Source organism: Vanessa tameamea, chromosome 28 (genome assembly GCF_037043105.1).
Source record: "Vanessa tameamea isolate UH-Manoa-2023 chromosome 28, ilVanTame1 primary haplotype, whole genome shotgun sequence".
In the NCBI taxonomy this organism is placed as follows: Eukaryota; Metazoa; Arthropoda; class Insecta; order Lepidoptera; family Nymphalidae; genus Vanessa; species Vanessa tameamea.
The window spans coordinates 5,105,788-5,133,643 of NC_087336.1; the positions used below are offsets into that span (position 1 = coordinate 5,105,788).

General features: G+C 34.0%; 2 protein-coding genes across 2 annotated transcripts in view; both read right to left on the minus strand.

The window, feature by feature from the left end:
• The window catches only part of LOC135194233 (aldo-keto reductase AKR2E4-like), a 237,454-nt gene that overhangs the window by 153,976 nt on the left and 55,622 nt on the right, over nt 1-27,856 (minus strand). The gene's annotated exons all lie outside the window — the stretch shown is intronic.
• The window catches only part of LOC113391874 (polyhomeotic-proximal chromatin protein-like), a 270,704-nt gene that overhangs the window by 100,437 nt on the left and 142,411 nt on the right, over nt 1-27,856 (minus strand). The gene's annotated exons all lie outside the window — the stretch shown is intronic.

Genomic DNA, 27,856 nt, shown 5'->3' on the forward strand with positions numbered 1-27,856 from the left:
TTGATATTTAGGTATTTTTTTACAAATTGCTCGATTGCGTGTAATTATGTTGTATACGTGTAGATTTATAGTGTGTCGTTAATGGAGTAGTTTTGATACTTGCTATGTAAATTGTTTTATTAACTTAAATACCATGTTAATTTAACTTAATAAAAAAATAATTGATAGGATGCTTTAAAGTTCACTTTAAAGAGGAAAAACTTCTTTCTTTATTATAAAAACGGTAATATCCTGTACAATATCCACTGCTGGGCAGAGTTCTCGAATCTTTTTAAGAAGGTTTGAAGTCTATTCCATCACGCTGAAGGTTAGGGTCATTTTCCTCACGATGTTTTCCTACACCGGGCATAAATTAATTACTATAAAAAAGCTAACATCACACATCATTTGGACCCCCAATTAAGTAAACAGTTTCGCTGGTATTAGGGGGGTACCCCCTCTTCCATATACCACAACTTTACAAGAACGAAAAAAAAGCATGTAGCTATTTATCTATGTGTGTAGGTACGCATGTCTTTGTGTGAGTGCGTGAAGCATACCCGCAATCTTCTTTAAGGATCACGTTTTCTAACCACTAAGCCATGACGGTTCTAAAATATTTTTTTTATAATACCTATTTAGACCAATTGTTATATAACGCAGATTGTAACGTTTAAGTCAATAGACCGATTCCGATGTCATTTTGATACACAACCACCGGAGAAGGTCGATGTTTATGTTAAATAAGTAGATACCTACTAATTTCACTATACGGAAGTTACGACTGAAACAAATTTCGATTTGTCGAAAAGAGCTCTATCTGACCTTCTTATAAATGTTTGTACAAAAGGCGAACATTATTCGGGATATGTTCTCGAAGTCAACATTTACAGGGAGCTTGGAAACCTGCCTGACACCAGGGAGCTGGTTCTATAGGCTAACAGTATGATCTGTAAAATATTTCTAAAGAATTAATATACTAAGGAGAGGGAGTAACTACTTAGTCATTCACACCTTAAGTTGTTATTCAAACAGTACATTTACATAAGAATCATGATTAAGTATATACCTACAAATTAAAATTAAAAATAGTTACTGTATAAATCTTGACCGCGTGGAATGGTGGCAAGAATGCTAGCAGCATTTCCCCGTTGAATCGCAATTGCAATCTTCAGGGCAAATATGAACCAGCCCTCCTGTCACCAGTGGAAGCAATAAAGTGTTACTATAATAATTTAAAAAAAAATGACTATCGGTATATTTTCTTTCATGCCAGGAGCGTTCACTCCCTCGCACCCTTCACCCCGCGCCCGCGAATATCAGAATAGCTGCTAATTTTTCGCAGGTGCTAACGCTTCAGATGTAGGTTTGAATTTTAGAGTTCCGTAGCATGTATAGAAAAACCGTCAATACCTATTTTTGTTGAATATGTTTTCAGTAATTAAATCATTGTTCTTCGGTAGTCAGAATCGTGACTTGATTTTTTTGTATTGTAATTTATAATTATTACAGGTGATAATGATTTAATTTGTACTACAATTTCCCACTACTGGGCTAAGGCTTCCTCTCCCTTTGAGGAGTAGGTTTGGTGCATATTCCACCACAATACACATGTGGCAGTATTTCATTGAAATTATACACATGCAGGTCGCCTCATGATGTTTTTCTTCACCGCCGAGCACGAGATGAATTATAAACACAAATTAAGCACATGAAAATTCAGTGGTGCCTGCCTGGGCTTGAACCCGAAATCATCGGTTAAGATGCACGTGTTTTAACCATTGGGCCATCTAGGCTCTTCATTTGTATTAAGAAGACATTATGAATTTATGATTAAATATTAATTAATGGTCCATTGCCTTACCATTCCAAGATAAACAGTCAGGGAGAAAGTACAAGTGCAGAGCAATTATTTTCACAGATGACCAACTTAAACAACAGTCTATCCTTCGTTCTATTTATATCATATATAATATTATAAGGAAGTAATGTTTGTTTGTTGGTTTGTAGGGGGTAATCCCCAGAAAAATTAATCCAATTCAAAATTTTTTCATTGGTAGAAAGCTACCTTATTCCTGAGTGCTGTAGGGTATTCATTATATTTCCATTATATCATTTTCTTTATTAATAATTTGCACCCGTGCAAAGCCGGGGCGTGTGGCTAGTATAATCTATATATATAAAAGCAAAATACCACTCAATGATCTAATCACAAAATCTCAGAAACTATAGCACCTACAAACTTGAAATTTGACAGGTAGGTTCCTTATAGGGTGTAGACATTCGCGAATTTTATGAAACTCCACCCCTAAGGGGGTAAAACGGGGATTGGAAATTTGGGTTTTATAAATTTCGCGTGGGTAAAGCCGCAAGTTCAGCTAGTATAAAATAAATACGGACCAGTCTTCAAAAAATCTAACTAAACCAATACGAGTTAATACAATAACGACGTAACTTCATTACTATTCAACACTAATGGGGCCCTTTAGAAATAATAATGGCAGGAATTAGCTTTAATAATGAAGCAATCATTTACATCTTGTATAGCCTTCTATAGTTCTTACACACGACTTTGTCTGTAAAATATTTCAACATCAAAATAAATACGTATGCTCTCCGATAAAATTGCTCACAAACTTTTCAAAAATTATTATAACAACATATTTGAAGGTTCCAACGGTTCGCAATGTAGATTCTACAAGGAACCGGCATGAAAGTCTTTTTGGAACGAAGTTCTATAACGCGGCTTACAGTCGAGTAAGCTGACAGAAATCATTACGTGAGGAAAAAGCGTTATGCCCCCTAAAGGGAGGTCCCCATTAGGGGTCAAAACGCTTTTTTCCCACCCTTTCTTTTTCTCTCTATCTCTTCATATTGTAAACGGTTTTATATAACGTGTATACATTTTTTGTTATTGTTTTTATTTGCACGAGATTTTAATAAAATCTTTACCACTGTTATTCGGTTACTCCCAAACTTTGTGACTTGATCGCTTACGTGATATTTTCTACAAGTTCACTCTACTGCAAGTCGCGTGACAAATCTTGTTTCCAACAAACAAACTTTCAAGAGCATACTCTTAACTCCTGAGAAGTTCCTTGAGAAACCAATTCTAGTTATAGTATCATGGTTTGCATATACATTATCGTTGGAACTGAATCAAAATTGTAAAATTTCAACATGGGAGGAACTGTTGGTTAGTAGTAGCAAGGTTTAACTAAACAATTTGTATTTAAATAACATAACTTTGTATTTATAATGAGTTTCTGGCTGGTTCTTCTCGGTAGAATCTGCATTCCGAACCGTTGGAACTTAACTTAATATAGTTTGTTAAATGACGATTCAAAAGTGCTTGTAAAAGTCTACTTGAATAAAGTATATTTTGATGTTTTTGAATTAAACAACGATTATTAAATAAAACCTTATAATAACCAAAATTTCTACTGATTTAGTATATTGAAAGGTAGGAAAACCTCTCCTGGCATAGGTTGTTGAATAAGTTGTAACTCAGATGCAAGTTAAACGAATAAATTATTTTGATTATTTATTTCTTTAATCCAACATGGCCGAATGTTTTTCTTTACGTTAATTACAATAAAACAGACGCGATGCGAGGCTTATCGCAATAAAAATGGACGGAACCACAGGCGAGAGTGATGTTTACAGAATTACGCGATACACGAAACCATTTAAGGCGATCAGTAAATATATATAAATAATCAAAGATATACAAAAGTACAGTTCGGTGGCATTTGTCGTCGGTACCGTCGTTACGGTCGTCTGTTTGGTAGCAGTTTTTTTTGTATTATAAAGGTAGGGGCAAATGGTCCACTTGATGGTAGGTAATCACCGCCCATATATATTGACGCTGTAAGATATATAAATCATTCCTTACATCCACCACCTTTGGGAACTAATATTTTATGTCACAGGATGGATCACAGCAATACAAAATATTGCTGATTGGCGGTAGAATATCTTATGGTCAGTAGCTACCCAGACCTTCCACAAAGCCCTACCTAACAGGAGTTTATTTAATACATAAGAGCCATTAGTACATACACACTCAAAACTGAAAGTGCACGGTCGTGAAATATCAGCACCTGATAGGAAGTGACTTGAAGGACTCGCAGGTGCGTTTTCGGTCTATGAAGAAGAAATACGCCGTTTTCTTACAGGCGAAAATCAGTTGTACGAGGTAAAAAATGCCTTGAAAATGTGGATCGCCAGATATCAGGGTCATCGATGGGGATGGAATAATTCTCTAAACTGGATCCAACGTCCTACACAAATAATCTTTGATAAAATTTCAACCATCGTAATAACGATCGAATACTCAAAATTTGAGCCATGCTATTGGTCGAACTAATAAGCACGAAATTTAAAATTCGAACGAATATAATGAAGAATGAACTTACGTATTAACAATTAAAAAACGTAACATCATATGCACAAAGATCTGTATAGTTAATGATGATGATATAAATACTACTTTAAAAGTCGGCTAAAAAGATCTTCCCCTTAACACGTACGCATTAGCTCATAAACCGACCGGACCACACACGACGTCCAAACTTCCTCAAATGTACGAGCATCGCGCCTGAAAATTTAATTTATATATTTTTTTTGTTTAATTTTATCACATACCCGGTGAATAGAAAACATGGATTTGAACCGAAGGTCGTGACATCAAATTATATGAAAAAAAAACTACAACCAGTTTTTTAATATCTGTATATTGTATTAAGTACAAAAAGAAAATATATATTGTATTAATTAAATGCATGTATCTGTCAAGAGCAATCATCTAACCATCATCTTATAAAAAAAATTACTCAACAGAAATACAATGCGCGATCTGAATAAACAAAATTACTGAACAATTATGCACAACAATAGCGCCCGCGGATTGACACTTGACAGGTATTTAGGCGGGAAAGCAGAGTGACAGCCGTCGGCTTGTTAGCGACGCCATGTTTCTTTATACTTTTTTTTATTATTCATATTAACATTGTCTAGGTTCCGATCGCCGTTGATGTCGCCGCGTTCGATACTTTTTTTATATTACAAGATTACAAGGTTAAAATTAAGTGTTTCGATTGAAACTGATACATTTTTTTAAGATAAAAAGTAGTCTATTAATGTAAACTCTTTGGTGAAACTTTACCTGATTGTAAAATGAAATTTATGAATGGATGTTTTTATACCGGTATAAAAACTTTATACTTCATACCGTAGGTAAGTGTAGTGTTACATTCGGACTATAGTCAAGAATTAATAAGTCATATCAATGCTACCGTACCTACCTAATTTAGGTACTTTACACAACTGCCTAAAAAATAAGTTAAATATTTACAGGGTTAATGTATGTATGTATGTATATGATTTTTTATAATCCACAATAACTTTTAAATGACTCAACAGATTTGGGGTACCGCTGTAATCCTTGCACAATCCCCAGTAACATTAACTATGAATTAATCATACAGAGCAGTGGTGATAAAAAATATTTTTTATTTTAGTTACAAACTTAATAGCTCACTCACCACTTCTCATTAACAGCCTGTAAATTTCCCACTGCTGGGCTAAGGCCTCATCTCCCTTTGAGGAGAAAGTTTTGGTGCATATTTCACCACGCTGCTCCAATGCGGGTTTGTGGAATACACATGTGGCAGAATTTAGTTGGAATTGGACACATGCTTTCCTCACGATGTTTTCCTTCACCACCGAGCACGAGATGAATTATAAACACAAATTAAGCACATGAAAATTCAGTGGTGCCTGCCTGGGTTTGAACCTGAAATCATCGGTTAAGATGCACCCGTACTAACCACTGGGCCATCTCGGCTCATATTCCACTCTGCTTCTCAATAAAGCAATACAATAAAAAATTAGATGTTAAGATAAATTAATAAGTTTGTGGTCATTCCCATTCACAGATACATAAGGAAGGACTATCGTGTTTATCTCCCATAATCTCTACTGGTCAGTAGAAGAGTACTCCTCATTTTTATTTACGTGCGTTCTTTAATTTCCAAGCACCAATATAATTAAAATCTTAGGACAATATTCATAAAAAAAAAAAACGATATCGATAAACTCCAGAGTATCAAATACACGTACAGTAACGTGAGTAAACAGAAATGATAATTACAAACATACAGACGAAGCGTAATTAGCATAAGTATAAGTGTCAAAATATTCGTGTATTTACACTTGTGGTAGGACAAGGTCGGGGTTAACCGGATATTGTATGTATTAAATGTCGTATTGTATTGACATACCGCGAAATAAAAAAAGATGAATAATGTTTAACTGTTATCAAAATTAATAAAAAAAAAATAAACTTTGACAATTTATTTATAAGAATTAAGAATACTTCCATATTCAAATTTTTCTTTCCAATAAAGCGTCAGAGTATCTTTATATATACATAAACAAATCTATTGTACGTTTGTATGTAACTCTTAAGCAGTTGGTCCGATTTCGATGATATTTTATATGTGTATTTCAGTCAAAACTTACTTGGTAGTAGGACTTTGTGCTAGCCCATCTGGGTAGGTACCACCCACTCATCAGATATTCTACCGCTAAACAGCTGTACCTAGAATTGTTGTGTTCCGGTTTGAAGGGTGAGTGAGCCAGTGTAACTCCAGCAACAAGGGACATAACATCTTAGTTCCCAAAGTTGGTGGCGCATTGGCGGTGTGAGGAATGGTTAATATTTCTTACAGCGCCATTGTCTATGGGTGGTGGTGACCACTTAACATCAGGTGGCCGATTTGCTCGTCCGCCAACCTATAACATGAAAAAAAAACTCCTGTCATTCAATTGCATTTTAATTTTTTGGTATATGTTTGTATTGACAGTGGCGCCAATACGTCACCAACCTTGGAACTCAGATGTGATGTCACTCGTGCCTGTAGTTACACTGGCTCATTCACCATTCGAACTAGAACACGGCAATACTAAATCTTGCTGTTTGGTGACCGATTATCTGATTCACAAAGCCTTACCAAGTAAACTGATTAATAAAAACAATTCCAGCAATCTATAGCCCATTCCAACAGTAGAAAAGCTAAATAAACAACATTTGACATCGAATTGACGCGATATCATTGGTCGAGATCTCGAGTAATCTATGATACTCATTTTAGATTCACGAAAAAGACGTTTTGAAAGCCGACGAAGCTATTATCGCCACTTCGAATGTAAAATAAGTAACATATAAGTTGTTAAGTGGAAAAATCTTGTATTATGAATAAAGATATATTAATCGAGAACTGTTTGTTGTGTATCTGTAGAACAACTGTTAGGAAATCACTCGAAATATGTACATCATACTATCTTTACGCGTGTTTCGAGAGGAATACGCTGCAGAGGCATTGTTAGAATGCATTATTGTACAAAGCTAGGCAATCACTACTGAATTTATATGTGTTTAATTTGTGTGTATCAACCAATGTGCAAGATCCTTGTTAAAGGGAAGGAAAGCCTTAGCAGACGGAGATTTTCCCTTAAAGCGCAGCCGTGGCTAAAATTGGTCTAGGCGACATCATATGTAGGTATACAGTATTGTATTTTATTTATTTCCTAGTTATGTTATTTTTATAAATTAACATTGTTTAATTATAAATTCTTATTGTAAAGTTTATTTCACAAAGGTATCGAAAAAGCTGTAAGCGAGGAAGCCTTCGCAAGTTTATGTCAAAAAAAAAATCGACCTACAATAAGAATCGATTAAAATACTTCATTGACCACTATAAATGAAAAAGATGTCATAATTATAATTAAAAACACGATCAAATATCAATGACGAATGAATATAAAGGAAAAACAAATCGAAGCAACATCAGTCATATAATCAATGTTTTTGAACGCAATCAATTTACCGCCATTTCTGACAGCTGTCACGGTTCCCGCGGGCGTGGCGGCCATTACGGCGCTCTCTGTAAACACGGAAACGCTAAGGTTGATCACTTCTAGAATAATCGTTTATAGGTAGCCATTTTATAATTTTAAATAAAATTATAATCTCTGATTTTTTATTTTATTTTTAGGAAGAATCCCTCGAGTCATTTACATTAAAAAGTTTTTACTGAGAGATTGCCAATGCTTCAAGCGTAGGTAGGTAATAACTTAAGTCCCTTATGTAAATTAAACTGGATCACTCAATGAAGGAATTACTGGAATTCCTACAATTACCGAGACACCCAGACGAGCAAAGCATCTCATTATTCATTTATGTACTAACCATTATGCCTACTAATGTGTCTCTTTAAATTATATTTGAGTCACCTATATTAATATTATAAACGCGAAAGTAACTCTGTCTCTGTGTCTGTTGCTCTATCACAACCAAACCACAGAACAGAATTTGATGAGATCTGGTATGAAGCGATCTTGTACTCCGAGGAAGGACATAGATTTTTTTAAATCCGTAAAACCCGTCCAATCCATAAAAGTCGAGAAACGCCGCGTAAAACAAATAACATCAAATAATTTCAAAATCTGCCCTTTTGTTTTAATGACATAATTTGTCCAATAGTTTCGTTATTAAATAAAAAAAATAGAATTATGTACTAATGCCAAGGTCAAGTAATCTAATATTAACATATTATGTTATATATTTTAATCTAATATATATTCTCTTAATAAAAATTGATAATGGACAACCCTGAACAGATATTTAACAATGAATGGACAGTTTTAACTTTTACGTAGGCAATGTGTACTATAACCATTAATTTAGTTTTTGGATAACAATATTTAAAGTAAATTAAGAATAACGTTATTTTTAACAAGCGATAACGAATTCGTTTTTATTTAGAAACGATATTTTCGTAATGTTTTTTTTTTTTCAGCCACTTCTCGAGTACGGTCTCATCTCATTTCAGAGATTTGAAGTTTATCCTCTTTATGACGCTGTTCCAATGTTTCGTGGAGTATATACATATTACAGAATTGAATCAGATACATGCTGGTTTCTACGCCATATTTTTCTTCACCACCCCCTTACCCATCCTCTCACCCATCCCCTTACTTGATTGCAATCTTCCGTCAAGTTTAACGTGTTAACAAATTATAATAATTCAAGATCGATAAGCTACGTAAAAGTCTTATCAGGTTAGATAGGACAATGCCGGTTGAAAGTATCCCTTGACGATCCCCACTCGTGGCTAGAGGGACTCGTCTCAGAGCAAGGAATGTCACGTCCATGTTTATGAGGACCGCTGGATGACGATGTTTTCCCTTAAGGGCAGCGGCGTATCACGTATAGTTTCGTACCAGAGCGTGACACACTAATAATTTATTGCCATAGCATCACGAAGCCCAAACTTATTTCCTTCCATACTTCGACCTTTCTACACTTTCAATAGATAATAAATCAACAATTCATATTTCGAAATTAAAATATTCGTTGTTCAAATTAGCAGGTCACCTGACATTGGCGCTATAGAAAAAATTAACCATCCCTTAACTTGGGAGTTAGAATTTTATCCCCTCATGATATATAAATACTATTATTACTTATATCAATTGACTGGATAGATTCAATACATCTTTATAGAAAAGTATATGTTCTAAGTGTTTTTAATCTGTTTCGACATTTATTTGTACGAGTTAAATAACACCACGCTTTGCTTCCACTGGTGACAGGAGGGCTGGTTCGTTTTTGCCCAGAGGATCGGAATTGCGATTCAACGGGGAAATGCCGCTGGCATTCTTGCCACCATTACACACGGTCAGGATTTGTACAGTAACTATTTTTAATTCATATTTATTTATATTTAAGGACTTAACTTAATAAATGTATATTTAAAAAAAGAAACCTTTATTTAATATATTATTAATGTGATCTTTGACGAAAATGATAATAATTCTAGACTGTAATATAAATGTATAATCTCGTTACATAAACATACTTTATTATTATTATAACAACTACTAAGTTTCTTGTCGGTTCTTCGGTAGAATCTACTTCCTGAGCTGGTGGTTTTACATTTAATTCAACATCGTAACATGACGATTCAAAAGTGCTTTTATGAGCCTACTTGAATAAGAAATATTTTGATTTTGATATTAATTCCCAGCGAAGTCATTTTCTATTAAGCCTCTATTTTTTTTTATCGCATTGGTTGGCCAACAAGCATATGGGTCCCCTGATGGTAAGTGGTCACCACCGCCCATAGACAAAGGCGCGGTAAGAAATATTAACCATTCCTTACATCACCTATCCGCCACCAACCTTGGGAACTAAGATGTTATGTCCCTTATGCCTGTGATTACGCTGGCTCGCTCACCCTTCTAACCGGAACACAGCAATCCGGAGAACTGTTATTTGGCGATAGAATATCTGATGAGTGGGTGGTACCTACCCAGACGGGCTTGCACAAAGCCCTACCACCAAGTAATATTTATCTTCTCCTTCTCTGTTACGACTTCAAAAACATCAAATATATATTAATTCTAAAAAATACCTAAAGTCTGTAGGAGGATATTGCTCTTTTAATTATAAGGCGCCTTTGTAACATTCTTTAACTCAAAATTCTTTCAACGCTAAAATAGTTAAATTTCAAATTTGTTTTTAAGTAAAACGTTTATTTATGTAACGTTGCATTAAGTGATGTTTGGACGCAACACTTCTATTTGTAACGTTCACGTGCAACGTTTAAGTGATATGTTTTAATACGTAAAGTATGAGTGCAATTTCTACGATGATATAATGTTTCACAGTTGGGTAACAGTGAATATAATTAAACAGTAAAAACATTGACACTGCTGCTTAAAGTAACAGTCTTTAAATGTCCCACTACTGGGCTTAAGATTGCTTTTAGAAGATTTGCAGTTTAGTCCACCACGCTCCACCACGCACCATACTCCAGTGTATACATGTGGCTTCATCCGAAACATGTCGGTTTCCTCACTCTGCTTTCCTTGACATGCAAATTCAATAGTACTTCCCTTGGTTTGAACGTGTCATCTTGAATTTCATTTTACATGTTCTAAACATTGGACCTTCTTACCTCCGAGACCAGGAACGAAGTCAGAGATTACCTCACACACATTTCTTCATATAAGTCCGTATAACCATTTGTTTTAAACTTATACTAATATTATAATACTATATTTTCCTTTATGAAAAACACAGACTTTAAAGAGTTGATTAATATTTTTTTTAACCAGTTTCACTCAAAAGAGGCAACGATTCTAATGATACATCCAGAGCTGTTCATTTAAAATGTATGTTGAAATAAGAAAATCACATAAATATACGAACTCCGAAAATTTTGCACTTCTTTTTTTGAAAAGTTGAAAATCAAATCTTGTCCGGTTACCCTAGAAACTACAGTCACCCTACACTAACCCGAAACTGAGGCACTTAAAAGAGCCACCATTACGAATTTCAATGGACTAGTGTTTGAACCGCTACAGTACTAATGGTTTCTTTGTTCAAAATGAATACATAAATGAACGGACGGACGGAATCGTTGATGACGATCGAATAGAGAAATTTACATATATATACATATATTTATATGGTTTTCGAAGACATTACAACGAATGATCAAAAACTAATTATAGTTAAATAGTTACCACTCAGTTCAAACAAGAAACTCAGTAGCTACTCTTAGGTTCATATTGGCTTTTCAATTTGTGTACTTGGTGGTAGGTGGTAGGCAAGCCCGTCTGGATAGGTAAGAAACTCGATAGCTACTCTTAAATTCATATTGGCGTTTCAATTTGTGTTATCGTACCTAATTTGTGTACTTGGTGGTAGGTGGTAGTCAAACCCGTCTGGGTAGGTATGAAACTCGGTAGCTACTCTTAAAGTCATATTGGCGTTTCAATTTGTGTTATCGTACCTAATTTCTGTACTTGGTGGTAGGTGGTAGGCTAGCCATCTGGGTAGGTAAGAAACTCGGCAGCTACTCTTAAATTCATATTGGCGTTTCAATTTCTGTAATCGTACCTAATTTGTGTACTTGGTGGTAGGTGGTAGGCAAGCCCGTCTGGGTAGGTATGAAACTCGGTAGCTACTCTTAAAGTCATATTGGCGTTTCAATTTGTGTTATCGTACCTAATTTGTGTACTTGGTGGTAGGTGGTAGGCTAGCCATCTGGGTAGGTAAGAAACTCGGCAGCTACTCTTAAATTCATATTGGTGTTTCAATTTCTGTTATCGTACCTAATTTGTGTACTTGGTGGTAGGTGGTAGCAATCTGGGCAGATACCCACTCATCAGATATTCCACCGCGAAACCGGTCATATAGCCACTGAACATCTAATAAGAGATCTACCAACTTCAATATTCAAATGGATGGAAGGAATAAAATTGTCTTCTCATCTTTGGTACGAAGTTCTTTTTCGGCTTAGGAAAAACATTATACCACAACTTCCGGTAAGTATAAGTTTTATATATATTACTAAAAGTATTTAAACGGGATATTTACCATGTTTTTTATTTTTATTTATATAATAAAAATAAAAAACATGGTAAATATCCCGTTTTAAATACTTTTAGTAATAAAAATAACCACATTAATTTAAAATTTTATATATATTGTTTAACAGTCTCTTAAGTTAAGCCGTATAAAAAAATCGTTACCCCATTAATAAGTACAGATTTACATGCGTAACTATTGAGTGCGTTGTCGATTCGGTAGAATCTGGTAGAACGTTCCAAGCCAGTGTTAACTTACTTGTACTTCAGGACGCGGGAAAAACGCTTTTATTTGTTTCTCCCACATTAAGTGGGGGGGATGTGGGTCTCATTGGTAATCAGAACGCTTACTGCGCCCCAGCTCACGGAAATACCGATGTCCTTCACGGAATTGCTGGGAAATGTCTATAAATAAAGTATACTATATATTATATCTAAATAAACATATATTTTTGTGTTTGTAATTTTTAAATTAGTACGAATTTAATAAATGTTATCTAGAACATTTCGATCTAATGTTCCACGTGACAGAATTAAAACCTTTTTACGTCAGAAACGTTTCACTAAAACGCTACGTACACGAAATGCGACCAAATATGATTCGCCTCGATTTCACCTTCAATTAATTCCATAGAAACCCCGCGGAAGTTACCCAGGGGATTACAGAGTGCCATAATATCCAAACGCACAAAGCTGTGTGTATTGCATCGTTTTTGTAAATATACGTTATAATAACCCATAATGGAGGGCACCTAAAATAAATTAAGAAAAATATTCGCTCGCTCGTGAAATATGATGATTGGCTCGTTTTAGGGTTCCTTGTAGGGTGACCATGAGGTTGGTAAGGTTTATTTATTTAATAAAATAATACGTGTGATAATACACGAGTCCCTGTGTGTGAACAGTCACACGTATATTAATATTTCCTATATAAATAAATAAAATATATAAGGCATATATTATGTTACTAAGGACCTGGATGACAGAGTGATATTTATTTATTTATAATACAAAACTGTATACATATCATTACAAGACATGTTTGTTCTTATTTGATATTACAGCACGTTTATGAACAATACTTAAAATATGTCTACGTTATATTCCAAGTGGCTATAGTTCTAAGTTCTATATATATATGATGCCGTTTACGCGAAATGAATATATATGCATATAAAAACTAAAAAGTATGTCTTTAAATTATGTATAATATCACTGTCAACTATGAACTATTTATAAAGGAAATATTAATATTCAAGATTTTATGTAATGCTGCTAGCATTCTTGCCGCCATTCCACGCGGTCAAGATTTATACAGTAACTGTTTTTAATTCATATATATTTAAGCACTTAATGTTATCAATTCTTATGTTAATAAATATATGGTTATTTGATTTCAATACCAATGAAAAAAGATTTTATGTGTGTATACATATGTACATATGTAAATAAAGAATAAAATAAACATAAACAGCCTGTAAATTTCCCACTGCTGGGCTAAGGCCTCCTCTCCCGTTGAGGAGAAGGTATGGAGCATATTCCACCACGCTGCTCCAATGCGGGTTGGTGGAATACACATGTGGCAGAATTTCGTTGAAATTAGACACATGCAGGTTTCCTCACGATGTTTTCCTACACAGCCGAGCACGAGATGAATTATAAACACAAATTAAGCACATGAAAATTCAGTGGTGCCTGCCTGGGTTTGAACCCGAAATCATCGGTTAAGATGCACGCGTTCTAACCACTGGGCCATCTCGGCTCTATTTCATCATTTACATATGTAAATAAGGTTGCGTTATTCCTGTAGAGTTATATTTGTAAGAGGAAACTCGAAACTCATCGCAGGACATGAGCGTGAAATTTCAGAATTTAATAACCGACATTGATATAAAACTTACAGGATACAGGTAACAAAATGGCGTATCACCGTAAGTCGTTCAACATTTCACGAGCGAGATACGAAGTGAACTCTTACAGAATACCAATAATGTTGCCATTGCTTAAGAAATTATTATGGGTATATGTAACTTACTGATGAAATATAGCTTTTCGTGAGCTTTAATTGAGACAATCTATACCAGGTCGGTAATGTAAAGCTTACATTTAATTTAAGCTTGTAAAATAACTACCCCTCTTTACACATTCTAACGTGAAACAGCAATATTTATTATCACTGAGTTCAGATTTGAAGGTCGATTGAGTGTACTACAGGCCTAGGAGATCTAGCGTCTTAGTTCACTGGTGGTGAATTGGGGATGTTAAGGGTGGTTAATACTTCGTACAGTTCCAATGTCTATGAGCAGAGATTACCACTAGATTTGGCTGTATGATTACATATTTAAAAATGTAAAGAAAATTATTAAACTAGAATCAGTATCACCCGCACCACCTAGATGTCCGAAAATCCACAACAGCGCGATTTTTAAGACATTTTCTGCCTCGCACGACCACTCTGTGGAACCAGCTTTCGCCGGCGGTTTTTCCGAACCGATACGACTTGGGAACCTTCAAGAAAAGAGCGTACTCTTTCCTGAAAGGCCGGCAACGCACCTGCAAGCCCCCCGGTGTTGCAGATGTCCATGGGCGGTGGTAGTCACTTTCCATCAGATGAGCCTCCTGCTCGTTAGCCACCTCTAACATAAAAAAAAAGAATCATATAAATAAATGTCATATGGTATAGAATAACGCAACCATTTCGTATTCGTGTATCGCGTGGTCACCCCACCCTGGGAGAGGCCAGGTGTGATCACAATGGGTAACTAATGTAACGCAACGTTTAGTAGATATGATTTTATGTATCGGTCTTTTATTTACATAGTGTTTTACATTACCCGTAACTGTCTACGTTTGTAACATTACATTTGTAATGTGACTATTTATATCTTGCACTTGGAGTTTACTCGTTACAGTATAACGTATGATTCGAATCGGAGATCGTATAATTGAGTTCAGTTGACACGTTCGTGCCTCGGAAAGTAAGTTAATATTTTCGTCCTAGACCTGAAGCCTCCCTGGTCAAACTCAGATTCATTCCGAGACTCGAAATACCTTTGTTCGATGAAGCATTACACTTAGTGATCAGAATAAAATGAATTTAATATAATTATAAATAAACTGGGACCGGAAGTGTACCGAATGAAATTTCGCGGGTTTTTAGTCGTGTCACATTGACATCCCATTGGATTGGAAACGAATGAAAATACAGGGAACGAATGAATGTTGTAATTATATAACACATTTAAACATATTCGAGTATGTATCGTAACTGGGTTTTCTACAATTTTTGACAGCCGTCGGCCATTTTATATCAACGAACAGTCCGATTCAACTTTTCTAGTATTAATAAAGCAAATGAAAAGTGCACTGTGCCAGTGTGATATAAAAATAATTAATACCCAATAACACTCAAGAATAACCTAGCTTTCTAGCAGTGAAAAAAAAAAGAATTTGATCATTAATTCGTAGGATTACACCCTACGGACAAGCAAATGTTACCTCTATATAATATTAGAGCAGATATGATGATGCTATGGTAAGCCCTTAAATTGAAAATGTACTTACCTAAGAGTTTTAACCATTAATAAGATTCAGATGGTGGTTTACCTAAATATTTATCTTGCATAAATTCAAATCATTTGTACAAAATAGATTAATAAAAAAAGCATATTATTCAATACAAGTTTATATAGATGATAAAAAAGCGTGGAGCTAATACTTGTTGACTTCCAGGCAGGATGTATCATATACATATAAAATTGTATTTAACTAATACTTTAAATTTGGAAAAGAGTAACTACTGAGTTTCTAGCCGGTCCCTCTCGGTAGAATCTACATTCCGGACCAGTGGTAGCACTAAATAGAGTTTGTAAAATGACGATTCAAAAGTGCTTGTAAAAGCCTACTTGAATAAAGTATATTTTCATTTTGAGTATTGGTAATTATAAATTATTTAGCTGTTAATTTTTAGCCACTTAAGAGCTATGATAAGCTTAAAGTGTATATTATAAATTATCTGTGGAATTGTATTTCATAAACGAATGCATATAACCGTTTTGCATATAAGTAATTCTTTTTTTTTTTTTCAAGTGTGACTTGATTGAGAGCCTTTTTAGCTACGATTAAAGAACTGTTCATTTGTTTTAATGAATAGGTGTTGAATGGTTGTATATGCCTATATAAATACATGCTTTATTTAATTTTATTTTTTTAAGATTTCTATATCAAAATCGTAATCTACTAAATTCAAATACTATATTACGGCTAGTAGAGTTTTAGTCTTTGTAGTTTCATAATTACTTTTGAAAATAAGTTTAAGCGTAAAGCTACCAACGGTTCGGCATGTAAACTATTTGGAAATTATATATAATAAAACGTAACATACTACTACCAATTTTTAATATATATATTTTTTTTTAATTAAAAATAGTTACTGTACAAATCACGACAAAATCTGAGCAAAACATATTTAAAAAAAAAATGTCATTATTCTTATATTATACTTTTACGACAAACTTAATCGAAATCTGTTTAGAGGTTTAGTTGTAATCCTTTAACAAACATTTACGTTTATAATATACACACATATAGTAATGTTTAAGTCTAAAATGAATTTTATATATTTCATATAACTATATAAAGATTATAATAAAAAAAACGATCATCTGTCAGTCCACATAAACAAAACGTAATAATCTGAACGGAATTAGATAAAAAAAGAGACTTAACCACAGAATATATTATACGGCGTGATCAAAAACATAACTTAACTACAAACTAGTATGTGTTACTAAAAACTACTTAACGCGTTTATTAATGCTGTGGGATTATGTTAGATACATTTTACCAAAAATCTATGTGATACTCCAGACTACAATCTATCGCTATACCAAGTTTCATTCAGATCCGTTCAGCCGTGTTCTGGCGAGACTGAGTAACAAACATTCATTTATCCATTTTTTTGCATTTATAACATTTAGTATGAACCGATTTTTTAATTTGATTATTTTTTAAATTGACTGTTCAGATCAAAGTGAATCTATTTAATCTAAGTATCAATAAACTTAATAATAATATTTAGTAAAAATTACTTATTTAAATAATTAATTTTAGGTAAATCTTTTACGAAGATTTCCATTGATTGTATTTTTTATTTTACATAGATATATATATATAATGGTTCAGTTTATTTGTATTACTCTGTCGATAACAGTAACCTTGAAACTGCATGCTGAACTATTATAAGTATCAAAAGATAAATTCAATTATATATTGAATGATTTAAACAATAACAGCCTATATAAGCCAGCCCATCAGAAGACGCAATTTACCCAAATGACATTCTACCGAAAAATATAAATTTCTCTCCGAAAAAAAAAATTAGGCAGCCGCATTAAGTATGTTCGCTTCGAAACATTGATAATTAAAAAAAAACCGACAACATGGCCGTCGCTTTCAACGTCCTTCGGCATCGATAAAAAATAAAAAGCTTCCAAATTCAAATCGGGCGCGGCTGGAGATGAAAAAGCGGGACTAATTTCATGCACTCACGCAGTGTTCCATTTTCAAAATGACATTAGAGGAGGATAGATAATTGTATGAGTGCGTTAGAAAGAGATGGGTATATTATAAATGTATTAATCGGGTCGTAATTTTGTTGAATATGTTGTTTATGCTGAGGTAAATTATATTTTAGGGATCGTGGGGTGCTTGATATATAACTTTTTTTTAATATAAAAACTTTTTGGTTTAATAACATATTTCTGACCTCACGTCCCGTTTGCCATTTCCCGTTATCCATCTTTTTTTTTTTTTGTTTCACGTATAATTAATTATTTATATATTTTTTTAAATGAATTCCATTTTTTTAATTCAAACTTATTTCAAAATTCATTAAGAATAAAAAAAGCTTGAGTTATGATTAGTAATTACCTGTTTATTAAATTTAAAAAATCTTGAAAACATTTTATATTACCCAAAATATATTTACTTTTTTATTGCACATTTAAATACATGTGCTGTAATTATAAATAAATAATATACATAAAAAGTATGTCCGATTGGATAAAAAAACTTTAATTTTAAACAACAGTTAACATAAAAGTGTCGCAATAAAAAAAAACAATAAAATTATAAATATAACAGGCAAACCCACGTGAGACAAATAGTCAATTCTGATTACTATATCCCAAAATGATCTTCGCTAACGACGAATAAAATTAAGTTTTTAAAACGAAACAAAAGTGGCAGAACAAAATGGCCGCTACATTTTTTCACCGCGATAATTACACGTTAAGGCGGGAAAGGCACGGATGGGAGTGATTTGGAAATATAAAATCGATTCTGAAAAGTTTTAACTTTTTAAAAAGTAATGAGCTTGTCTCTGGTAGCTGTTACTTTTTTTTTTTTAATACTTAAATAAGTTTTAGTAGAGAGGTAAGTGTCATTGATGTAAAATGTCTCAGAACTTTAAATCTACGACCAAAATAAAAAATAAAAATTGTCTACGTTTACTAATAAACGAGAAGACATTTACGCCTAACTGGTAAAAAAACTACTAAACCAATATAGATAAAACTTATACCAGTAGCAGCAGCGCGTTACGGAAAAGGTTTTAGTATATGATATTATTATAAGTATAAGTAACTCCGCTTTGCAGGTTCACGCGCTTTATACGAATACTTAACGCTTGTCACTCTAAAGCGCTAAGTGAAAGGAGGAACCGCAGTATTTTTCTATATCTAAGTGAATCATACCTACTTAATGTTATACTTTTGATTTTTTTTTTATGGCATTGTTTGGCGGACGAGCTTATGGGCCACCTGATGGTAAGTGGTCACCACCGTCCATAGACAAAGGCACTGTAAGAAATATTAACCATTCCTTACATCACCTATGCGCCACCAACCTTGGGAACTAAGATGTTATGTCCCTTGTGCCTGTGATTACACTGGCTCACTCACCCTTCTAACCGGAACACAACAATACAGTGTACTGTTATTTGGCGGTAGAATATCTGATGAGTCGGTGGTACTTACCCAGACGGGCTTGCACAAAGCCCTACCACCAAGTAAACTTTTGATGAAGAATTTTGCACCACTACTCCAAGGGCCGAGTGTTTCGACAGCAAATGGAACAAAAAAGTAATTTGACATAGGACACGAATATTTTTTGCTTCAGCTTTTTCCGCAGCGGCACCGGCTCTTAACATTGTTTCCCGGATACGAGACGGGGCAACGTGTCAACGCATGTAGCATCCCACGCAAGGGCCCGTCCTCGTTCCCAGGGAACCGATGTTGATCCATCAGGTCTCTTACTAGCATTGGGCAGCATCTTATGGAGACCAATCAACTACGTAGGATATATTAGGTTTAGTGAACAAGTGTGTGCACAAACACAGATGCCCTCTCTATAAGCTCGCCCTCGTAACCCGATGGGACGGCAAATCTGACCGGAAAGAGTTCAGGCTTTAACTCGGTGGTAGGGCTTTGTGCAAGCCCGTCTGGGTAGGTACCACCCACTCATCAATTATTCTACCGCCAAACAGCAGTACTCATTATTGTTGTGTTCCGGTTTGAAGGATGAGTGAGCCAGTGTAACTACAGGCACAAGGAATCTTAGTTCCCAAGGTTGGTGGCGTATTGGTGATGTAAGCAATGGTTAATATTTCTTACAGCACCATTGTCTATAGGCCGTGGTGACCACTTACCATCAGGTGGCCCATTTGCTCGTCCGCCTACCGATACCATAAAAAAGGGAGGATGGCTTTTCGCGCTTTCCGAGGCACGGGAGAGTACACTTCCGAATTCAAGACTCCGAGTTGTTGCTGAGAATTTTTCGTAAGAGAAACCCAATTACCCTTGTCAACCCGACCTGGTATTCGAACTCCGAACCTCGGTGCCTGTGTACGAGACAGTCACAGGACTGCCCCACTAATTACAAACAATACGGCCCAGGGATTTGAACACGTGAATCCAACTTGAGATTAAAGATACGATACTTTGTACGAATGTTCGAATGCCCAACGAACCAAGGGAACTAAGACGTATGTCCTTGTAGTCACACTGTCCCTCTCCCCCTTCAAACCGGAACACGACAATAATGGTGATGGGTTAAAACAGGAATATGAGATCGGTTGGTTGATCAATCCCAAGCGACCTTTGTAGCTACAATATAAGATTCATATTGACCGCCTTATTCGTCGAGCCGAGATGGCCCAGTGGTTAGAAAGCGTGCATCTTAACCGATGATTTCGGGTACAAGCCCAGGCAGGCACCACTGAATTTTCAAGTGCTTAATTTGTGTTTATAATTCATCTCGTGCTCGGCGGTGAAGAAAAACGTCGTAGGAAAACCTGCATGTGTCTAATTTCAACGAAAATTCTGCCACATGTGTATTCAACCAACCCGCATTGGAGCAGCGTGGTGTAATATGCTCCAAGCCTTCTCTTCAAAGGGAGAGGAGGCCTTAGCCCAGCAGTGGGAAATTTACAGGCTGCTAATGTAATGTATGTATGCCTCATTGGTGTGATGGATAACTTGTATTGCACAGTATGCGTTGAGCACTTCTATCACGGAGTTTTCACAATCTGAAATTCGAAAGTGTTTAGTGTGTTGGAACACTTTTGAGCCTTGGAAGGCATAAATGGACTCACTAACTTTGCACATGTATTCTCGAATTGTGGTGGTCACATTGTAGTATGAGATGATATTCGGTTTGAAGATATCAAGTCAATAGCGCAATGGTTTACGGGCCGCCTAGCGATGTAAAAAGACGCAGGATCGATCCTGACCCCTTGGCTTATTGTCGTCCCCACTAACACAAGTGATAAGCTTCAAAGGAGGGGTAAATGGGAATATTAGTAGTTCCTTATTTAATTTCGGGTTTTGCCACTTTTATTTATAAAAAAAAAATAGATAGATAGATAAGTTAGTCTTGAGAATGACAGCAGTGGTCTCAACTCAATATATAATAGATATATCAATGTTATTTACAAAAAAAATAAAGAAATATACATAAATATATATATTTATATTTAACACCATCATTCATTTTAAAAGAACTAATTAACTAATGATTCTGGTCGGTTATTCTCGGTAGAATCTACATTCCGGACCGGTAGCTTTACTTTTAATATAGTAAAACGATAATTCAAAAGTTCTTGTAAAGGTCTACTTGAATAAAGTATATTTTGATTTGATTTGATTTCATAATGTGCACGAGTGTGTGAGCCACACATACCTACTCCCTCATAATTTGATGGGAACACCTGGACTAACGTTCATGGATTATTTGGCCACCTGATGGTAAGTAGTCACTACCATAGACGGTGTAAGAAATATTAACAGTTCCTTACATCGCTAATGCGCCACCAATCTTGGGAACTAAGCTTTTGCAAGAGTGTAACCCTGCCAATTTCCTTAAACCAGACTGTTATTGATAATTGAGGTAACTATATCTCGCTTTGCAATACATTAACATAGCACACCAACATAGTTAGCTTAGATCAACCTCAGAGATAACCTAAGATTGTAGACCCGTAATTATTATCCAAATAAATTGGGTACTGAAAAAATATTTTAAACAATTCATTTCGGAACGACCTAACTCAGTAAATACACATAGATATAGTAAAAGCATTAGACATGTATATAATCATATATGTGTGTACTATATTAATTATGTTTACTCATTGAAATTGGGATGCCTTTCGGGTGGGGAATCCAGGACTGCTCCCATCGCAAATCCGGTCCTGGCTTAGACAAGTGAGTACTTCTGACTATTTCAGAATTTAAATAAAACATGTTCGGCTTGGAGTAACAAAGATATTTATAATTAATTAATTTTATGTTATTTATTCACTGATAATAGTAATATTTTAAATGATCGTTGTACCTAAGTTATACGACAGTTTATTATATACTGCCTTTAAGCAGTAGAGTGTTCTTCCAAGTTTCTCTTGATAGTGTCTATATTCCTAGGTCCTATGCTCTACACATAAATTACGATTTATAAAAGTCAACTTAAATATATTTATATATATATGCAACAATACCTTTTTTGATTATAAATAATGCCATTGCCAAAATAAAAATAATCAATTTAAAAAAGTTTTTTTTTTAATATAATGTGTTTCAGATACAGTGTCACTAATCTTATCTACGATTAAGAAAACATAAATAATTTATTGTTTAATAGTATTATTAAAATACTTACAAGGAATTTATTGATAAATATTTAATAAAGACAATTTTCATCCCTCCAGGTAAGCACGTCTAATTAAAATGCAATCGAAAAAACTGTCAACGCAATTAAAAATAATCAATTATCTAAATCAATTTAGCTACGCATCCACCAGATAACAAGCAGGCTTTCTTATAAAAGTGAGAAAGAGATAGAAATCTTAACTATATACAGTTTAAAACGAACTAAACAGAGATAGCTAGATGTGTTTCCGTGCCTCGAAATGCGAGGGTCCGATAAACGAATGCGATTGGTCGATTGTGGCGTCGCAGAGGGCGTCACCGTCGACTTCCCGCCATAAATTGAGTTGTTGACAGATTAATAAGAAAAGGTTATGTTTTAATAATTTTTTTTCTCTCGGTGAGCGCGAAATTATAAGCCCTGTGTATGAATCCAGTTTTAATGAACTACGTGTGTGGTCCGTAATTAAACTGTTCACCAGTATCCGCGGCCATATTTCAGGCCCGTTTATACCTGAAGATATTTTTAGTACTGTTTAAATACCTACGGTTGTTGGGGTTTTTATGGATTGTTTTTATTGCTGTGTTTTGTTTTAATTTTATTGCGTAGATTAGAAATTATTGATTGTTTTCGTTCAGGAATCGTTTTAATAGCGGAGACTTTATTGTTTTGATACGTCTAAATGCATTTCAGTTTTAGATGTGAAATTATAATTACTATATAAAATACAATTTTAATTGGTTCTATCGAAAGGCTCGCTTTGTTAATAATTATAATTTATCTTAAAATAACAGGTCGTCGTTATTATTAGCAACGATAATTATATACGTATCATAAATATTTTTTTTATCGTTATTTTTAATAATTATAACGCAAAGGCATACGTACATACATACCTGGAGTCCGTAACTGTGTTTGTTTATAACTAATATGGAATAATGGACGAATTAATTACTTAATAGCTATCTAAACTGTTTTATTAAATAATTAATCCAATCTTAATTGACAATCAACAATGTTATTTTTATAAATTATTCGTTTTAAAATTAATGAATATCTTTTTAATAATGAAAATATGTTAAGACGATGTTCACCTGACCGATTTCATCCATGACAGTTAAGCCAGTATAAAATGACCGGAAAGAGTTCAGCAAGACCAGCGACTTTACGTGCATACCGAGGCACAAGAGAGATAACAATGACCATATTTATTTGCTACTTATTAGTAGCTAGTAACTCGATAATTGAACCCAGGGGCAGCTTAGTTACTTTATTCGAACAAGGCAATTACCGCATCTAAAATATACCTATCTCATTTGAATCGTTATTTTTTATCTATTTCATTAAACGTACTACGTAGGAACAGTCTGTAAGTGTCCCGCGATTGGGATGAGGTTTAATCCACCACGCTGCATTTTAAGCTGGTGGATACATTGAATGTTTTCATTCATAAATAATTCCTGACGATTTATCTTTAAAGTAATATCTTTCAGTACAAACACAAAGAGACAGATCTTTTAATTAAACTTGATTTAATATCCAATGACGCGTGACGGAGCGACCGATGTCTTGTTTAACGTAATTGCGAAATCATTTTGTGAAAACTTACAATTACCGTAGGTGTGATTAATTTCAATGGCAAGGGGACTAAATATAAACATAACTTAGATATACAAATTCCATGTGATTTACTAAGAGCTATCCTATATTATATACTAGAAATAGTTCTTGATTAATATATCCAAAAGCACACATTTTACACCTTCGAGAAGTGAATTAAATAAACATATGTCCTCCCAAAGCACTTAAACTATCTTCAAACCGAATATCATCTAAATTGGTGCAGCGGTTTAAGCGCTTAAGTATTGATACAACACTCCACTTAACTACCTAAATTCAATTTAATTTAACTGATTAAGTTCTAAGCAGCGCCGACATTCGAGACGCCATTTTTTCACGAATCCACACTGAATACCACGGATTATTTAAATTTCGAATGACGTCATTTTGTTCTCTTGCCATTGGAATTAGTTATATGTTACTAGGATTATTTATATAACTAATTTCCGACCGCGGATTTACTCACGTAAGAGTTCTTATGGACCCTATGTCATTTTATGCACCCGTGACGTTTATGCCATTTCATGATAATCGGTTGAGCAGTTAACGTTAAAACTAACTCTCGTATTTATTATATTACTAACTAAACCTGCGGCTTTACCTGTTGGACATTTATAAAACTACCTATAGCACACTAACCATCCCCCTTTAACAACCTTGAGCGTAGAATTAAAAGATTTAGCCTGTTTTGTCCACGGGACTAAACCTATCTCCACACCAAATTTCATCTAAATCGGTTCAGCGGCTTAAGCGTGTAGAGGTGGCGGACAGAGCTACCTTTTATATTAGTATAGATTTAGAATAAGTAATGATTATTAATATATGGTTCATTTTTAAATAATAACTAGAATACAATTAATGAATATTTACGACGGTCATAATTAAAACCTTTTTGATATTTATTTATGTTTTTATACGATATTATCTGTGTCATTATGAAGCCTACGCTCGGCGCTATCATTAATATATTTAAAAAAAATAACAAGTTCATAAAAGTGCAGAGTTGAATTCCATGGTAATTGTAAATAATATGTTCAGTAATTTTAGAACAGCTGCAAATTGTTAGCCTTATATATTTTTTAAAGTTAATTCACATATGTTATCACATATATTCGGCCTCTTTTACTGTTTGTCTGTTACGTCAAGGAATTTCAACGTTATTGAAATACAGTTTTAACACCATCTTCAACTATCTATGCGTATAAAATCCTATGTCTGTCTGTCGGACTGTCTGAAAATTTTGAAATTAGTATAAGTACATTTTTCTTTGCGGTAATTTCAACTTTAAGGCGTAGAAATGGAAAGGATGACTTTGTATGATTTAATTTTGTTTTTTAATGTTATCTTATTTAAAAATTTAGCTCGATCGTTTTTTGTTTATTTTGCTACGAATGATATTTTTAATTAAATAACTTAAAATGTACATGTCACAAAATATTTAATGTTATTGTAATTATAAAAAATTTTCACAAAATCTTCATTAATACTTAAAGAAGGTATAAAAAAAATATGAAGCTGTCAATTTGAAACAATAGATACAGGTTGTCAACCGTCTACAGAAGTTATATCTATATATCTAATCTAAAAAATACATCGTGTTCAATTCTTATATAATCACGCGCGCTATTGTGTTTGATAATATTATTTATATTTGAAAAGCCGACTCAGATTAAACTCAGTTATTATTTTAATTAACTAATTTCCTGTAATAAATTGATTTAGATTTCTCAATATTTGAAAGTGTTACAAATTGAACAGCGCCACGTCAAATCAAAATAATTATAAATTAAAATGCCTCACAGAATATTGAATTAATTAATAAACAAACTATTCTGAAATAATTTATGATGTCTGAAATAAAAATGAATTACAAAACGAAATTCAAGATGGCGAAGTATAGATAAGAAAAATCTTAATCAACGATGGCGATAAATATTGTGTTTATAATTATTATCTGATTGGTTACGGAAAATAAAAACCTTAATTAATAATAAACCTTTCTACTTGTAAAATTAAAATAATAATAAAAAAACACTTCTTACTAAATAATAAATTAATTAAAAATAATAATATTCTAAAATAATTAATGATGTTTAAAATAAAAATGGATTTAAAAATTCTCACAAGTACAGTCGCCATATTATAAAGTTCAGCAACAATATAAATAACCCTTTGCGGAACGTGTTATTGTACATTAAATGGTTTTAAACTTGGAATTGAGAAATAAATTACGTTTTATGGCGCAAAATTGTATAGTTTTTACACTTTTGAGGTTATATATCTGTCGATCTGCTAATTAAACCCATTATTAGAATTTGTATTATTATTTATATTATAAAGGTGTTAAGACTTGCATATATGGTGTTCAGTGGCTTGTGAATTTTTTAAAATAATTAAGAGGCCCCGACTTAACGTCCTAAGTCCTTAAAATGCTAAATTTGTATTTTAATTTGAAATCGTTTTTGTAAAGTATTTTACATATTATATCCATAAAATTATTTAAGATTTTAAGATGTATATTTATTATAGCATACATAATCAGCCTGTAAATTTCCCACTGCTGGGCTAAGGCCTCCTCTCCCGTTGAGGAGAAGGTATGGAGCATATTCCACCACGCTGCTCCAATGCGGGTTGGTGGAATACACATGTGGCAGAATTTCGTTGAAATTAGACACATGCAGGTTTCCTCACGATGTTTTCCTTCACCGCCGAGCACGAGATGAATTATAAACACAAATTAAGCACATGAAATTTCAGTGGTGCCTGCCTGGGTTTGAACCCGAAATCATCGGTTAAGATGCACGCGTTCTAACCACTGGGCCATCTCGGCTCAGCATTATAGCATAGGTATATTATAGCATAGGTCTCATAAATGAGTCTGATGGTAAGTAGCCACCACCGCCTATAGACATTGCCTACTTAAATCGCCAATGCAACCCATATATTCTACTGCCAAACGGGAATACTTATTAATGTTGTATTCCGATTTGAGGCACAATGGATATAATATCTTAGCTCCCATGTTTGACGGCGCATCGGTGTTATAAGAAGTGATTATTTCTTTCAGCTCCAATGTCTATGGTTGTTTACTGCCAGAGAATATTAAAAAAAAAATCTACAGGGAAATTAAATTAAAGGCTGCAAGAAGGTTTTAGTAAGAATTACCTAATTATACAACTAAAAAGCTGTAAAGTCGCTTTAATCGCTGATATTAAAATTTGAAAGTGTTACAAATTGAACAGCGCCACATCAAATCAAAATAATTCTAAATTAAAATGTCTCATAGAATATTGAATTAATTAATAAACAAACTATTCCGAAATAATTTATGATGTCTGAAATAAAAACGGATTACAAAATTCAACAAATTTTAAAGGCATACCAATTTAAGACTAGCGATACGTAGGAATACTATATTAGTTTGTATAAAATAATCATGGACAAACAGGGACAAAATAAATAAATAAATATTGGACAACATCACATACACTAATCTGATCCCAATGTAAGTAGCTAAAGAACTTGTACTATGGAAATCAGAAGTAACGACGGTACCACATACACCTAGACCAGAGACGAGATAGAAAACTTTTTCTACCTCGACTCGTGG